Source organism: Hetaerina americana, unplaced genomic scaffold (assembly GCF_022747635.1).
Source record: "Hetaerina americana unplaced genomic scaffold, ioHetAmer1.1.p SCAF_1, whole genome shotgun sequence".
NCBI classification, from domain to species: Eukaryota; Metazoa; Arthropoda; class Insecta; order Odonata; family Calopterygidae; genus Hetaerina; species Hetaerina americana.
In genome coordinates, this window is record NW_027286069.1 from 1,464,264 (window position 1) to 1,482,500 (window position 18,237).

The 18,237-nt window shown below is 39.3% G+C and overlaps 1 protein-coding gene across 1 annotated transcript in view; it reads right to left on the minus strand.

The window, feature by feature from the left end:
- The window catches only part of Sema1a (semaphorin 1a), a 303,018-nt gene extending 286,834 nt beyond the window's left edge, over window positions 1-16,184 (minus strand). Inside the window, exon 1 of the mRNA XM_071584531.1 lies at window positions 15,793-16,184. The gene's annotated coding sequence lies outside the window, so the exon portion shown is untranslated. The remainder of the gene's footprint in view (window positions 1-15,792) is intronic.
- Between the last annotated feature and the right edge of the window lie 2,053 nt (window positions 16,185-18,237).

Genomic DNA, 18,237 nt, shown 5'->3' on the forward strand with positions numbered 1-18,237 from the left:
TGATACTAAGTAGTCAGTCTTTCTCAAATACTCTTTACGCACTAAGAAAAAATTATTTGCGAAAAATCATCGTTGATTCATCTCCCTAGTCTTCATCGCACGTAGAAGATTTATGCACAAGGTGTCGGTAATAATTTTTTCCTGACGTGTGCGTCAAGTGTTGAATTCAGACCGTCGGTTAAGTGTGCGCATGATCGCAGATCGTATTGGCATTGATAAGATGACAGTGAACACATTCTATCACTGAAAATTTGGCGATACGAAAGATCGGCGCTAAACTAGTCCCGAATGTCTTGACGGAGGACTAAAAGCAAAAGCTCTCACACAACCGACTACCTGACGAAAATAAGGCATCGTGATGATTCCCCAACACCCTTCCAGTCCCGAATTTGCACCAGCAGAATATTTCCTATTCACAAAATTGAGAATACCCCCTCCCTCCCTCAAAGGACACCACCATGGGACCCTATGTACCTTCAAAGAAGCTTCCATGCGTACCCTTATGGACCTTCCGAAATCCTCCTACCAGGGAGCCTTCGAGTCGTGGAAAAGCCGCTGGCGAAAGTGTGTCGACGCACAAGGAATTTTGAGGAATTGTGGCAATATATTATAAAAATCTATTTTTCATAAACTTTTTCCGATAAAATTTATGCAAACCATATACGCTTATGCTGACTGATAATCCATGACGAACATAAATGACGCTCCCGCCATTCCCTTCAGGAATAAGAGGAGCAAAAAAAGCCTTAATTTATGCAAGTTCAACATTTTTAGCCGAATTACTAATTTTTTCCATACTACCTTATCATTGCACCCTAAGTTGCTTTCCACACCCACATATACTGCTCTGCTCCTGAGACTTTTAACATTGCCGTTATTAACAGTAACAAAAATATTATTACCAATACTTAGGCAACACTTATGAACAGCAACTTAAACTTTTAAGGCAAGCATTTAAACAAGTGTGCAAAATGTAACGAGCTCTCGGCACATAATTTTTCGAGCAAGGCCTTTAAAAGGAGGAACATTTTCCACCAAATGCCTTCGCAGAAGTTCACAAGGCTAATCGCGGGTGCACCCTTTGGAAACAAAGTGCTCCATTGAAACGAGATCGGCTCGCTTTAGCGCGAATTTCAATATATATTTTTTTATTTTCATAATCCTTTTCGGAAAATTTCACTTTTATCGTACCCTTTGGAAATCCTCATTGACCAGAATGAATAAAGATGAGAAAAAGTCGAAAGAGTGGCGGCGGGCCATGCCCAACTTTCACTAGGGGGGAGTGAGCGGTGGGGTGGGGGAGACGCCCACCTTCTCCCTCAACCCCCATCTCTCTCTCTCTCTCTCTCCCTCGACCCTTGGCTCGATTGGGGGACGACCGAATAAAGGGAAGTGAACGCCTCCCAGAGAGGAGCTGGAAAAGAGGGCGGCCTCTAATCGGGAGTGAACTCTTCCCCCCGGGAAAGAATAAACGCGGAACATTTCGAGGGCATAAGGCCTCCATTCCTTCCATGATCATGCACAATATTGTACTAAATCATCCGAAGAAGTAGTCACAATGTGCTCGGTAATATCAGATGAACTTAATGCTATACAACGCTGGTGTGACGCTTGGCAATAGGAATTTAACTTAAAAAAGTGCGTAGAAATGAATTTTTGGAAAAAGAGCATTTCCCTCCCGAACGCCTACTGCATCGGGAACAGCGAAATGGAAAGTGTAGACTCGATTAAATACCTACGCGTTACCCTTACTCACGACCTCTCCTGGGTTAAACACATATAGAGAATATATGTACAAGCTAACAAAAACTTTGGATTTATTCGCAGAGTATTGGGGAAATGAGATGAGAAGGTTTGAAGATCAATGTTATCTTTCGCTCGTTAGATCTCATTTGGAATTTGTTTCTAGTTTATGGGGACCTCATGAAATTAGATTGATTGCCAAATTAGATCACGCGCAGCGTAGAGGATTTGTAAAACGTTATGATAAATTGAGTAGCGTATCCAGAATATTAGAGGAGCGAGGCTGGGAATCACTCGCGGAGCGAAGGTTAAATTACAGACTGAAGCTCTTGTATAAATTTGAAGGAGGTCTCTTTAGCAGTGATGTTAAAAATGTATTATTACCCCGATCGCACTACGGTAGGAGTAATCATGCCAATAGAATTAGAGATATTAAGAGTAAAACAGATAGATTTCAGAAGTTTCCATGAACAATAAGGGATCAGAATAATATTGTTCGATCGCGGTAGGGGTCAAAATATTCGGATCAAAATTAATCTGGTGCGTGTTCACCCTCTGCCACACACCCTAGCGGTGGGCTTACAGGGTACTAACATATCAAAATATAATATCAAAAAACAAATGTTGGTGCAATGCTCGCTTCAGATAGGTGGGCTTCCCTGTTTCTAGTAGTCGGAGTATTTCCCAAAATGTGCAACGGAAACGTCACACTTGGAGACCAAAAAGAGAGCTGTAAGAAATAGACTTGCTAATGCGGTCATCGTTGCTAACTATTAATTTTACAAGTATTTTCCCAATTAAACTGCCGCGCATTTTTATATAACATAGCTTCTGGAGTTACATGTTGGAAATCCTGCTTGATGAAGGAAGACACTTTGTTTTTCCACATGTAGTATTTTTATGACGACCTGGGTTTCGTCAAAGCGTAACATCTTCAGATGACCTAGGTTTCGCCCTTACAGCCTACCATCTGAAGATGTTAGGCTGTAAGAAAACCACGGACGTAATAAAAACACTCGATGTGGAGAAGCAAAGTGTCTTCTTCCCCCATTTCTGACTGACCCAAATACGATATCTGCACGACTAACTCCATTCGAACGCAAGGGCTTAACCATAAGGAATTGGAAATATTAATCCGATTCAGATTGTGGTATTGTAATGAAAGACAAAAGAAACGATCGGGTTAAATGTACTTCACACATAAAGATATGTGATTGATTAAAAGTACTTTATAGGAAGAGATTACACCAAAAAGAAGTGTACCGTGAGTATTAGAGATGAGTATCAGCAAAATTACAATGCATAGATAGAAAATTACAATTAGATTATTTTAAGGCCCACATAAGAGATCAATTCGAACAATATCTAAACGAAACGAGGTACATATTGAATGGAAAGCATTAGCCTCAATCACAGTAGGGCGTTATAAAGAGAATACCGATTTAAAAAAATTAGAATTAGATGCGATCAAATCTCCTCAAAGAGTGTACAAACGTTTCATTGTCCACCTCTCCTCCTCAAATTTCGCACGTTCAGAATATTTCATTAATTTCATTTCTTTCGGAGCGGGCGACACTGGCGGTGCCATGACGCACTCGGACAGATTCTTACGAATTCCAACCATCATGCCAACGCACGGACTTTTTGTATGGTTATTAAGAGGAGGAATTAAGAGAGCAGCTTGACGTCATTTGGACGTGAAGGGGAAGGGAGGTCCCCCCTTGGAACAATGGAGATACGGCGGGTTGAGGACGTCAGAAAAAGTGATGTCATCTGTGGAGGGCGTCTCACGACCATGGAAATCCAAATAGAAAGATTTTGTCTCGATGTACGAAAACAGGAGTATAGGATAGTAATACCACAGGGCAAAGACCGTCAAAGTAATAGAAGAAACCAGAAAGGACAGTAAGGTTTCCGTTGAACCACTTCCCCTGTTGCACTTCATAAAGGTGGCTTAACTGAATTTGTCTGAGGAGCCATGATTATATGAATTGAAGCACCCTTTGGATGAAAAGTACGTACTTTCAATTATAAACGTATTTACCCGGAATTTACAATGTTAACCTGTCCATCCAAGGACTCTCGACCTCTAACAATCGACCCCGGGGCATTTCAGAATTCAATACGGAATTTTTTCAATAGGAAAAAACTGCCGAGCACGTCCCGGGATATGTCTAGAAAAAAACAAGCCATGGGCAATACATTTGTCTTGAGTACGAAAAGGTTAAATTTAGAAGCGATTGTTTCAATCCCAGAGCAGATTAAATGTTCGCTTTGTTTTATTAGACTAAATAGAGCAATATTTCATCAGTAGATACTTATTAGGCCCAAGGGTTCCAAGAATGACATTTAATTTTAATTTCCTATCGCACAAAATCGGCAATTGGCCTCTTCCAACCGATAAACCTTCCGCTCACAACGAATGATCCCGATATTATTTCATACGTTCCTGCATTCTAATTTAAAAAGATTTGTAAATTATACGCTTCGCTGTGGCAAGCACTTTCACTACTGCAACAGAACATGGACATTTTGAAAAACAAAAGCTTGACAGGAAGCCCAGTAGCTACTTTTGTCGCTGTGGAGAAAGCCCCCCACATGAATACAATAATATGCCATGAGGGATTACAAGCACGAATTGAGGACGCCTTCTGTGCATACTGTATGCAAATTTTAAAAATATAGGAGAAGGAAAGAGGCCTAGACCAAGGGATTGTAGAGTATACATAACCGATGACCTCATCGCAAAGTCTACCTCATTACTTTAAATCCATTTTCTATAAACCATGAAGTTCCTGCGGCAGTCTCTCAAATGGTCAACTAAATTTTGATTTTGTTGTTCCTGTGTATAGAAACTTAAGTACCATTCTTAAGGATACCGATCTAATTAATTATAAAAGTATTCATAAATAATTAAACCAAAGCCAATTCCTTCTTCACTACAAAAAGATTAAAAAAACTTCGCGAGAAGAATGAGAATTCTTCCAGAAGTCGTAATTATATGCTCCATGACATGACAGCATAGCAAACGCTCAACTTGTAACTCCAAAAACGCCAACCATCGCCGGCGGCCACGGGTGAGACTGGAGGTCACCCCGCAGCACGCTGGCTGGCCCTTGAGCACGTGGGGCCGCAGTCACACCTGCCCGGCTTTCGATAGCGCCGAGCAGCTGCCAGTCATCGGCCTTCGACCGGAATCGCAACACCCAAACCAGAGATCCCACCCAAGTGGGAGTGGGGAGAGCAGGCTAAATGATTACCCACTTCCATTTTCCAGTTCGTATTGAAGATCACGAAGCAATATTTTCAACGCAACTTCATAGCGAGCCACATCAAAGCACGATTTTTTAATAAAAATAACACAATGATTTCCTCACTTGAAAATTCATTTTCTCCACATCACACGAAGAATTTCTCGATGGCGAAGAAACTATTACATAGATACGCGTGCCATTATTCGGGCGGGACAAGCACGGGACTACTTAAACCTATTGTATCCATATCAACCAATCAAAAATAGCCCATGTCTCAGAGGAACGTAAGTTTTGACGGTCCTGAAAAAAATAATAAACAGCCAGGGGCTCACGAAACAATTCCTAAAGAAATTAACTGCTTTTACACAAGATTCTTTCCTTATTCAGGTGTCCATATTTATTATTCCCGTGCGAGCCGGAGAAAATGCCTATTCTCCACCTCCCCCTTCCCTTTCACCCAAATTTCTTACTATTATCACTTTCTTCAAATTACCCCTACCCTTACTACCTACTTACTACCCTACCCCAAACTAAATTCTAATATCCTTTTGATTTCCCACTTTAATCCAGTATACTGCGTAAATAAGCGAAGTTTATCACCTGCTCTAATACATACACTACCACTCATTTCAAATGAGCTGTCGGGAAAACTCCTATGGGCATTAAACTCATGCGTGAGCTTTATCTACAATTTGAAAATTTCCGATCACATTACAGAATAGTTTCACAAACTAAAATGGCTATTTCTGGGATCTCGCAGGAAACTCCACGTGCTGTCCTTACTCTATCCGATGCTAAATTATAAAACCGCTCAGTATTTTGCCAATGACTTTCATAGCCTTGATAGAATACATAAATTAATATCAGACTTCATAAATCTCTAATTTCCCAGCGAACCAACAAGTAAAAACACAGCTGTAAACAGACTCTGAGATCTTTCCTTTTTCTTTCGCAGGAGCATCATCATTTGTATTGGAGTTTAAAAATATAACCAGGAATATTTTTTTACAAGTATTGTTTGGATGTATTGGTATTTGTATGTACAGTGAGTGTATGTATTGTAGGTGTGTATGTTGTAGGAGTGTAGTAACTAAACTTGGCAACTTATGCATTATTTCACAAGATGGTAGTCCTATAATGTTGTATGCCTTATTTTTTGCTATTTGTGAATAACTTGCGAAATTTATCTGTAATTTTAATCTTGTAATTGTGTGAAGAGGGGTTAGGCGGTAGAAACGACTCCATAGTTTAAATCTCGACTCAAAATTATTACGACTATCTACCTATCTACTAAGACGTTTAACTACGATTGATTTTATATTTCTTGAGAATCTCACAAATTAAATTTTCCTATGGGTTGTCTTTATTCCATTCAACATTCTTCTTCTTCAAAAGTCTTGGCAAATGGATGCCCTAATGTGCTCGACAAATGCTACAATCCCAAGTCTGTCTTGGCTAAGTAAAGTTATGACAATTCGCAATATTAATCGACGAACGGTTTTCCGACCACCTACTTTCATTCTTTGTTCCAGCCATTTCCAAGTCTTAAGGCGTTCAATCAAGAAATTCAAGAAAAATTCAAAAAAGGAACATGATGCACAACTTAACCTCATTAATCATGATCAAATATATTAAACTAAAGTGATTTTTCGGGTACCAGGTCTTCCTGGGGAACCATAACCGGCACAGGGAAAGGAACTGGCCCCCCTACCCTGATGTGTGAATTGCACACGCCGTATAGGGCTTAGTCCTGGGTGATCTCTACCATCACCTACTAAACCGACCTTCGGGTTGACTACTGTGTTTTCACTACCCTCCACAGCACTGCCCATCTCGATTTCCCATCTACGACCCTCATTTGTACATTCTGATTAGGCACCAACTTCATATAATAAGCTTATTTCTCAGCGTAATCGTTTTGGGTACCAGATCTTCATGGGAAACAAAACGCGGCGCAGGGAAAGGAGCTGACCTCCCTCCCCTAATGAATAAATGTTAAATGCCGTTGAGCTTAGTATTGGGTGAGCTCAACCCTTAATTATCAATCCAACCTTCGGGCTGACAACTGTGGAGCGGTTTGTACCATCTGCCGACTCGAGAGTCTGAGAGCAAACGCCGTCTTCCCGCGTGCGTTTACTTTCCTCTGGACTGACGCACTGTTGCTATGGCGCCACGCGTCACCTTCGTAAGCCTAAACTGACCCTTTACTAGATAATAAAACAACAGTTGACGTTCTACGCTGTTCTTACTCTTTTTTATCACAGTCTTTTGACGATTGTTAGCATTATCTCGGTGAAATCAAAACTATGGTCAAGTATTCCTCACATGGCGTTACAGGATTGTACCTAATGAAACCTGACAACTCCACCCTTTAATTACGTAACTAGGGCGTATTCAATAGACTATATTTTACCCCATAAATATTTTTATTTTCCATTTCGTTCCCATTAAATATGTAATTATTCCACAGTAGTAGTATACTACCTTGATCAAAAATTTCCCGGAATTTATTCAGAAAATTAAAAATACAAGTTTATTCATCTAAATCTATATTGTCCCCTTCAAAGTAATCCCCATCGACTGCAACACACTTATGCCAGCGCTTGATCCAATCCTCGAAACATTTTTTATATTCGGTTTTCGGTATGTCCATCAGTGCTTCCTGCGATTTTTCCATTACTTCCTCTCGGCTGCTAAAACGCGTTCCCCGTAATGGTTTTTTAACTCGATTGAACAGAAAGAAGTCACAGGGAGCCAAATCAGGTGAATTCGGTGGCTGTTGGATGGTATTTGTTGCATTTTTCGTCAAAAAATTACGAATAATGCTAGCACTGTGCGATGGTGCGTTATCATGGTGCAAAATCCACGAGTTTTCTGCCCACATTTCTGGTCTCTTTCGGCGAATTGCTTCACGCAAACGTCTCATAACGCCCAAATAATACTCTTTGTTTACTGTCTGGCCTTCTGGCAAAAATTCATGATGCACTACACCGTTGTAATCCATGAAAACCGTCAGCATTGCCTTCTTTTTTGACTGAAAACGACGTGGTTTTTTGGTCTCGGCTCATTTGGTGAACGCCATTCACTTGCCTGATGTCTGGATTGCGTGTCGTACTCATAAACCCACGTCTCGTCTCCAGTAATGATCCTTTTGATGAATGTGGGATCGGATTCAGCCTCGCAAATCATGTCTTTTGCGACGTCAACACGGTCTCTTTTTTGCATGAAATTGAGGTCTTTCGGCACCAACTTTGCTGCTACACGACGGAAACCCAAATCATTAACCACAATGTCTTGGGCGGATCCATAGGCAATGTTCAAGTCCTCCGCTATTTCTCTGATGGTTAATTTGCGGTTATTGACCAACATTTCTTTTACTTTATCAATTTTTTCACCGACTTTCGATGTCGATGGTCTGCCACTGCGTTCATCATCTTCGATTGACTCACGACCACTTCTGAACCGCTCGTGCCACTGGTAAACGACCGTTTTTTTTAGAGAATCGTTGCCGAAACACTTTTCCAACATTTCCAACGTCCGTGCGCCACTAAATCCGTTTTTTACGCAAAATTTAATACAAGTTCGTTGTTGCAAATTTAAATCCATTTCTGCAATTGTAAAAAATCGCCAACACACACAGAGATAGATGTACTCTTGGCTACGTAACTTTTGCAAATGTCAAGTTATGACACTAAGATTTAAAGGGAATATCAACAACAGATGTACCAATTTAACAAAAAAAACAGAACTCAAATCGGAACGATGGGAGCGCCACACGGTGGTTATTCCGGGAATTTTTTGATCAAGGTAGTATTTATGGGAGGCGGCCAACAGCTGGGGTCATTTGCGCTATTAGGGATGGATGGTAAAGGAGGAAGGGAGGGGAGAAACCCGGCTTCGGCAATAGCCAACTCTTAACGAAAGGCGCCAAGGTGTCTGCAGTTTAACGTTCCATCCGAAGGACGGCGTACGTACTCTCCACAAAGCACCTCAACCAAGGATCGGAACATCAATGAAAAAGATCTACCGTCTCGAGGATTCGAACCCGGGAACTCTGGGTGGGAAGTCGGTTCGTGGCCACCGCACCATCCCGATCCCCGATTTCACTTCTAATGAGGATACATGAAGCAATGGAGTTAGCGATTAAAAACCACGGACCCCCTCAGGAAGAAATACTGTAGTTCAAAATTTTCATACATTTAATTCTTGTTTAATTCTGCGAAAATATACGTGGGTCGTTCAATAACTCCATAGAAAACCCAAAATCTCGGCAAGGAGGGTGCCTCTCAGAGGAGAATAAACGCAATCGTGTGGTCGATTCGGAGGCTGGTTTGGCGCTTTCCTATCGTACTACTGACGGGCTTCTTCGTCAATACATGACTTTGGACGAAACATGGACACGAGCAATATTACTACACTCCAGAGACAAAGGATCATTCCAAACAATGGCGATCCGGCTCCGAAGAAGGCGAAGACGGTGAAATCGGCCGAAGACAAGGTGACGGCCACGGTTTTTTGGGATGCACGCGGAATCATCTGCATCGATTACTTCCAAAATGGAGAAACGATAAATGGAGAGTGTTTTGCGTAGTCATTGCTCTGGCTTAGCGAAGAAATCAATAAATAAACGTCCTCACTTGGCAAAACAATAATTCTCTTCCATCAAGACAATGCACAACTGCAAACTTGCGCAGTTTCAATGGCAAACATTATGAAATTAAATGAATATTTTCAGGTGTAACTTTGTGGAATTGTTCCGTAATGAATAATGCTGCCTTTAAGGCATGAAGATGCTGCACTGCAGTGAAACCTAGGTCGCAAAAAAGCTTATTTTTAATGCGGAAATACAAAATTTTGTTTTAACATTATTCAATATGAAATTAAAGTTCGCATCATTACAGCATCCACCGTATTCACATGAACTCGCTTCCCCAGTGACATTTCTATACTTCCCAACTTGAAAAAATGGCTCGGCGAAAAACGATTCACATCGAAAGAGCAGGTCATCACCAACCCTGGCTTAGGGGACTTCCGCAAATCCTACCTTTTGGACGGCTTAAAAAAGTTGGGAGAAACGCTGGGAAAAGTGTATCGAGCTAAAAGGAGATAATGTCGAAAAATAAAAAAACAATCTACAAAAAATAACTTATTGTTTTTACTAAGGACTTATTGAACGTCCCAAGTAATCTATTCTAAGGCCGTACCTTTATATCTCTTAAACGTTAACTCAGTATAATTTCATTCATTACCCATGGCTAAGGAACCCAAGCTATCTTCTTCCATGTGACATTCTCTTTCAACATCCACGCCAACTGGCTAAATAGCTCCGTCATAAAATTGTTCACGCATTATTTCCTCTTACATACATATCCTACGGTTCCATTAATACATTTTCCATCTTATCTTTTTTAGCTGGCATGGTTTTTCCTCTTTAATCTCCTGTTAATTCTCTCGCCCCATTGTATAGCGCATCCACATTTCCGTCTTTGAAATTTCTCCTCTGTATCACACAGCTCTTTCCACCACGCTTCCTTCGTTGTATTGGTTTCTTGCTGGAGACTATTATTTATTCCTGATTATATCTCAAACGAAAAACGGATTTTAAAGAGAATATAACTTGTTGAACAGGTTCCACTACAAATGGATTCAAAACCTCCTGAACGGTTTGTTGGTCTTATTTAATTGGATCTAGGGAATTATATAAGAACGAATAAATTTTGATAGGACGCTGTAGTTACTTCGTAATGCTGCGTCTAATTTACGTATGACAATAGACTTTGTACCTGCTGCCATCACCTTAAGGAGGAGACAATGGAAGGAGCATTTAGCATGCATGCTCCAAGGTTCCCTGCAGTATTGCCATTATTGTATCCTCGTCATTTTTGCTGTATTTTAGTTTGTTTCAGCAGCTAATGCAGCATATTAATAGCCATTCGTAATAACTATAGATGTTAGGAAAATATAACTAAATTGGTCAACATAGAGCGTGAATTTGTATCCCAACTGTATGCATCCGAAACCTGTTATTCAAGGCATGAGGAAGGGCCTAGATCGAAGGTTTCCGATTCGAAGTTGGTGGAGGAGATTTTTGCAGGATGTTGTTGTAATAGAAGGGAGAATGTTAGATGAGCAGAGAGGGGAAAGTAAGATGATACGATCGGCGGACGGCATGAAAATAAAAAAAATTACATATATGTTGTGTGTTCGTCTTTTATGTGTGTTTTCCTATCCTTTTTCCTAACATCTGTATACATGTGGCGGGTTTTCGTGTTTGAATGTGTGTGTGAGTATATGTGTGAGTATATATATATATATATATATATATATATATATATATATATATATATATATATACACACTAAATATATATGCGATGCTTTTTAACTGATTCTGACACTTCCATAGAATAATTTTCTCGTGCTATCTGCAAGCTACGTGTACTTCACAACTAGCTCTGCTCAGACCCGCATAATTCAATCTTAAAAGGCATTCCCTGTGAGAACTTTGACTCATATCGCGGAGTGAGAACATTTGCCAAACCAGAGTTTTCAGTCCGAACGCCGGTAGCTTAGGAGAGGAGAGAGGCCACATGGGTACTAAATGTGTGACTAAACAACATTTATGTGAAATTCTCACATTCAGAGTAATGGAACCAGTTCTTGTTCCTGTGCGGCCAACGGTTTCCCATAAAATCATGGAACCCATGAAATCACACAGAGGGGTGATTCAGCTGAGGTTTGCCAAAGACATCACTTGTAGGTTAACCCGGGACTCTTGGATATCAATCTCGGTCATCCGAAAAACAATCATGTGAACGACGGCTACCCGCAATGGGGAAGTCATAAAGCAGACTATCGATGTCAAAACTGGCCATCTTTGAATTATTGTGGTTATCTGATTTCGTAATTATTTGACCTAACTTTTTAACTCTTAACTCACTTAAAATCGTGTACTACATTTACCTCTAATAAGCTAAATTTTAGAGCTACATAATCTGATTAGGACTTATTCGAAAGAAGAATCTTTTTGCATTAATAAATATTTTGAAGTATTCCAAAGCAGAGAGAATATACATCTTCCAATAAATAACATGTGACGCTCATGAATATGTATTCCATTAAATTGATGTTGGTGTCAAATAGCGAAAGAGAGATTTGAGATATAATTCGGAAATTTGATTTTTAATGCTCATACCGACCGTTTAAAACACATGAACCAAAACGTGTTCCCCATGAAATCCTTCGTCGACATATAAATTAAACTACAACATAGAGTAACGGCGCACAGCAGTTTTCTGCTTGCATCTGATAAAAAATACACTTTTAAACGTGATATCAATGGCCCCTGAAGTAAATGCAAAAAGGATCACACCTTCCGCGACATATGATAACCGTGTGAAATAACCCTTGCGCTAATTATTATTCCTTTGCGCATGAATGTCTGTCGTAAAATATTTGTAATGCAGCAATGAGGAAGAGAAATGATCGTAAAAGAGGTTCTACTCCAAGAATATCAGACAAATACCAAGTACCACGGGGATTGCGGATTTCAGAACATTTGGCAGGCGAGGGGCGGCCTCCGGCTCGTACTCCGGCCGACCCATCGCTCAACCAGGAAGATCAACCCGAAAATCTCCAACATTCCTCAATTCCCCATCCACATTTAATTCCGGCATGAACAAAATCGGCACCATGGCATCCCGCCTTGATCAAAGAATCTTCCAATACCTCATGTAATGTCTGTACAGATGGAGCTGGGTATTCTATACAGGAAAGGGGACGTTTGCGAACGAATTCAAGGAACTGGCCGATATCCTGCTTAAGAAGCAAATACAATACTTGTATCACGTGATGACGAAAAACCTTGTTAACATGTTCAAATCCCACGTGAGATTAACAGTCTATTGGCGTGAGAGGTGGCGGGCGTGATACTACTGCCATTATTCCGAAATCGAAAACATTTTCAGAAGAAGAAAATTTCAACTTAAAAATAACTTTCCTATTCTCTTAATGCTCTTGTTGAGATTAATGTGATGATGGCATCCCAAGAAGTCGATTAAATGTGGTCGCTCGGGAAAAGTGCGTTCAACAGAGCAATTGATACGGGCCAACAAGGGTCGTTTTTCGGGTTATCAGTCCACTAAAGATAACTCATTTCCGTGCTTCCTGTGCACATGTACATTCATTTACTTCCTGGCAGTCAAAAAATATATGCACCCATCATTAAACTTACCAGCTATAAAATAACATTCGATTGTCTTCAGAAATAACTAACTTCACAATCTAGTGTCTCTCCGACCGAAACTGACAGGACTTCCAGCTTTCCCAGTCTTATATTTCCTGTGCTTAAATGACACTATAGGACATAAAAAAATGTAATGAAAGGAGGTAAAATGCGAATTTCTTGACGATTTCATTATATTCTAGGGATTGAGATGGTGCGGTGTGGTTCAGGTAATGCACTGGGCCCGGGTTCGAATCCTGGAGACGGCACATTTTTTTTCTGGGGCTTCTCGATCCCTAACATGATGTCGCGGAGATGACACAAGTACGCCGGATGGGACGTTATAATATGGACCCCTTGGCGCCTATCGTTACGACACGACTAATGACGACGCCGGGTTTCTTCTTCCATTCCCATACATCTCTGATGGCGCAAATGTCCTCAGCAGTCGGTCGCCTTTCCTAATAACCACCACTTCTAATTCGAATTCCACGCCTATAATCTACTAAATCTAACTGACCCACGCCACGAGAATCGCAATTTTGACAGAATCATTAACAGAAAGCAGAGAATGACGGAAATATGGAACAGTCCACATATATCTTACGTGAACATTCGTGGACATTCTTTCGAAGTGTTAAGAATTAATACAAAAGCATATTATGAAAATGCGATGGATCGAGTTCGCAATCTGTCAACGAAGAAAAATAAATTGATAAAAAATTCATTAACTTATAGTATTTATGATAAAAACTATCGACTATAGATGCCTCATTGGATATTTTAAACAGAGAAAAAGGTGTTGACAGCATGCCATTCAGAAAATTTTTACTTTTTACACCAGTCAGCATGAAACACCTAAACTGAATCTTGATGGGAAATTTCTCGTACTAACGCTGATAACAAATTCTGTTTTATGCGACGGCGGCGGCTGCTCTCAAAAGATTCTGGTAATGGAGATGGATACACGACAAAACCACAAAGACTGAGGAAATTTTTATAGTTTGAACGATGAAGTATGTACGAGAATACGAATGCATCACTCAAAGCGTAAAACTACAGTAGCCAAAGTTCAGCAAAGTGAATTATATGTATTTCTGATTTTACGGCAAATTTACCAACACTGAATGAGAATTAATCGGGAGAAGAAACATTCAGACGTATCTGACTACCTTCAACAGCACCAGGGACATATATTACTACAAAATAAAACCAAGGTACCTTTTATGTAGATATTGTTTTCTAACATAGTATTCCATTGGATCGACTCGTATTTCTTTCGCGGATCACTTTACGTATAAAATAAACAAGCCTCCCTCAGCATTCGTGAGAAGTTTTAGGCATTTTTCTTAAAGCTAGCGGATGCACAACCCCACCAGAGCGTTATCCGAAATACTATATGCCATTGTACTTGTAAATTGCACTCATGAATTTCCTGATGATTTTGTTAATAACTTCAGGTGTCGAATCTAACTTCCCTTTATACATGCGTACGGAAAACACGAAGGCAATGAACAATACATATTTTGAAAAACAAGACAAACTATTTATATAAAAAAATAATGTTAAACAGAACACCATACTCGGCTAACCAATGGAACTGTCGGTTCACGGAAAGCTATCGATGCTTTTTAAAACGATTATTTTTTTAAACTGATAGTACAAAAACTAGATGACATTTAATTCTACCTTTTATTGCCCTGAAACTAGCCATATGATTAAAAATTTCAAATTTAGATAAAAATTCCAATTTTTAAAAGCGTGGAACCCAAGATGAGATCATTCGTTTAACGAGTATTTTATACACTACAAACACAAAATACCATTTCTATGTGAACGTGAAGAATTTTCAAAATTCACGTTCCAAATGATTCAGAAACAATTTCTTCCCTTTCAATTTAGAGTATGTAACAACTATTAGTTGACGTTTCAATTAATCTACAATACCATTACAATCATAAGATGACGACTGCAGTCATTCCCGTTCTTAATCTTTACTCCTAATTTAATGATGCGCAAGATGAGGCGGTATGTATTATAATGCATGCAATTAACGTCATACGGAAATGTTAAAATAACTATAGAAGTATAACTGATAATAACTGTACTTGTACATCTGATTAAAAACTAAGTTCAGAGCAATCGCCGTGCCCTGATTTTATTTCTTTTCACCTTCCTAAAGAGCTAATGTTAACAGGAGAGTGTAACACCATTCCAACAAACAGTTCTACCGGGCAAATTTACTAAATATCAGTTAATACCACAAGAGCACTTAGAGAGCCCATGTACAGGTAAATCCCTATTCCACTTTGATTTCATTTATCTTAAAATAGACGAGACTAATTAATACTAACACATAAAACAAATACATGCAGCATATACTAGTTATATACATTAAATTTTAGCCAGTAAAATTCAAAATGTTTTATGCCGAATGATTTTCTATGACATTTGTAGAGAACGAAAATAAATCCGCTAGCAAAATGTACATATTTATATTCTTCGTAAATTATTCGGGTCAGGCCATAACCTCTATAAAAACACATTAACAAAAGGCGAAAATGATATTTACCTCCTTTCGGACTACAGCAAATCCTCGAAGATTTCTGGAAAGGGTCCCAGTAACATTTTCCTACGATCAGAGGGGAAATTCCAACATGCTGAATGAAATAACGACGAAACAGTTCACCTTTCTTAGCCGATGGAACAACTTATGACACCTCTAAAATTATGTTAATTATCATTTATATAGTTGACTTCGATGATTTAACTCCCGCGTTTTGAGAGAGGACAGTGGAAATTCTCAGGAAATTAGGAGAGGCATTCGATAATAAAACTAGGCACGGTGAGATTGTTCAAACCAGTCAGTAATCACAATTTACAAACTACATGTTCACTTCGTAGGAAATGCGGATTTCCCATCAGGCTTCTCACATTGTCAACAGACAGGATCCCCTCCACACTCTCACTGGAACAAGTAATCGATGCTCGGGCAACTGTGGCGGAAATGACGTCGATGTTTGCCTTTGGTGCTGTTATCTTGCGGACCTTTCGTGTACTTGAGACAAGGGCCACTGTAGCAAGTGTCATCTATTAGCATAAAAAGCAATCAAATAAATTTGTATGAATATGTTTTGTCGTATTTACGGCAATGGCCACATTAATTGCAGTCATATAACTAGTATTTACAAGGGGTTAACTAATCATCCAGGTAGCTAATTACAACTACTCGCAACAAGATAAGTCGCTTTCGCAACGATACGAGCCATGAATAAAGCTATTTTAGGGGGGTAGATATGCGAAAGACTGTGTGCGCGTGACAAATGACATAATAGACGGAATTAATAATTTTGAATTGTTTTTAGACTTCATCAAATCTATGTACGGAACAAAATTTATTCGTATGTTAATGGAGCCTTCTTTACTCATGAGTTTTTACGTTAACCCCGATTCACATTAGCAAAAGTGCCGCCACAAAATATTTCCCATTAGGACCCTTTCCACCTCTCCCCCCAAATAAGTACGCTGGTTGGAGGGTTTCTTTCATTTCATTTTCTGGCGTGAATTTTAAATTATTAAAAAAAATAAACTTTAGGCCACCCATATCAGCCTTATAATACGTATAGGAGCATTATAGGGTATATGGTATAGCATTAAAATCGTTAAAATTCATTCAATAATTCAATTCATACTGAAATTTCTATTGCCTTTAAGCAATGATCCTGACAAAACATTGCTAACAGAGGTTTTCTCCAATTTTTAATTTAACTAATTATGTCTTTATATACTTAAGATATGATCTAGAGAAACTTGAAATGCTATTTACGACAGCTATACAGTATTTTTGCCATATTTTCTTTGGGCTAATTGAGTATTTGGAGTATTAAGGATCGGATATTGCATGTACAAGTGTGCAATATAAAGAGGTTAAATAAAGTGAGGAGATGGGGAGGGGTGGGAAAAAGTTCTCAAGAAATTTTTGGCAATAGGCTGAGCGTGACAAAATGTTTAATTTCTTGGAACCCAGTAAGAGGTTTTACGCAGGATCATCCCCCATTGAGATGGACCCACTGCTCGGAATTTGAAGTCCCGGCTCCGTCACGGAACGCGAGCCAGCTGACGAGGTCTATGTGTTGAGGGTGGGCAATGCATTGTCCACACACTGGGCAGAGCCCGATCGTAGGAAGATCACGTGGCTCCGCATTATACTCACAAGCCCTTTCTTCTATGAAACCATTACAAAATATTTAAAAACTATATAAATGTATATAATTCTATGTCTAAAATATATAATTCCAAGATTTATGCACACACAAACATATACATACACTTACAAACACACGAAATTTTCCCTCCGATTACCTTCTCTGAAAGGCACTAACTACAAATAGAAATCAATCATCAGATGAGCCAAAATAGTAGCCCATACAGTATGAAGAGTGATGGTTAACTGACCGTGGAATCTCATTGAAATTGATTTTTTGTAAAGTGTCAATCCTACTACCAACGTTGTGGTTCTCTATACCGATATTTCAGCCAACTAGGTGACCACGGACAGTCCTTCGTTACTGCTTTCTTCCCTGCTGTTAAGTTCTTACTCCTGATAATGATGGCCTTTTTGACTATAGCATCGGTAGAGTGTTCAACAAAAAATCAATATTGACAATAGGTTTGGCACCTCAAAAATCACAACAAACAGTTCACAGCCTCTTCGTTGCAATTAATCGTTGATTATAAATTTAATTAATTAGCAGCAAGTGCCCGTAATATACATGCGGAAGTTGAAAAAACCCTTGGTGGGAGTATTTCGATATGCAAAAGCAAAATAATAAAAAATAAAATGCTATGACGTGGAATACGATTTGATTATCATTATAATAAAAGTTTATGTAATATTATACAGGTTTAACTATTTTTCAAAGTATTTGAAGAGCCTAATTGGCAATATGCTAACACATTTTGTATGTATATTCATTTTAAAAGCATAATCCACTACAAGCACCACATTTCCCTTTCC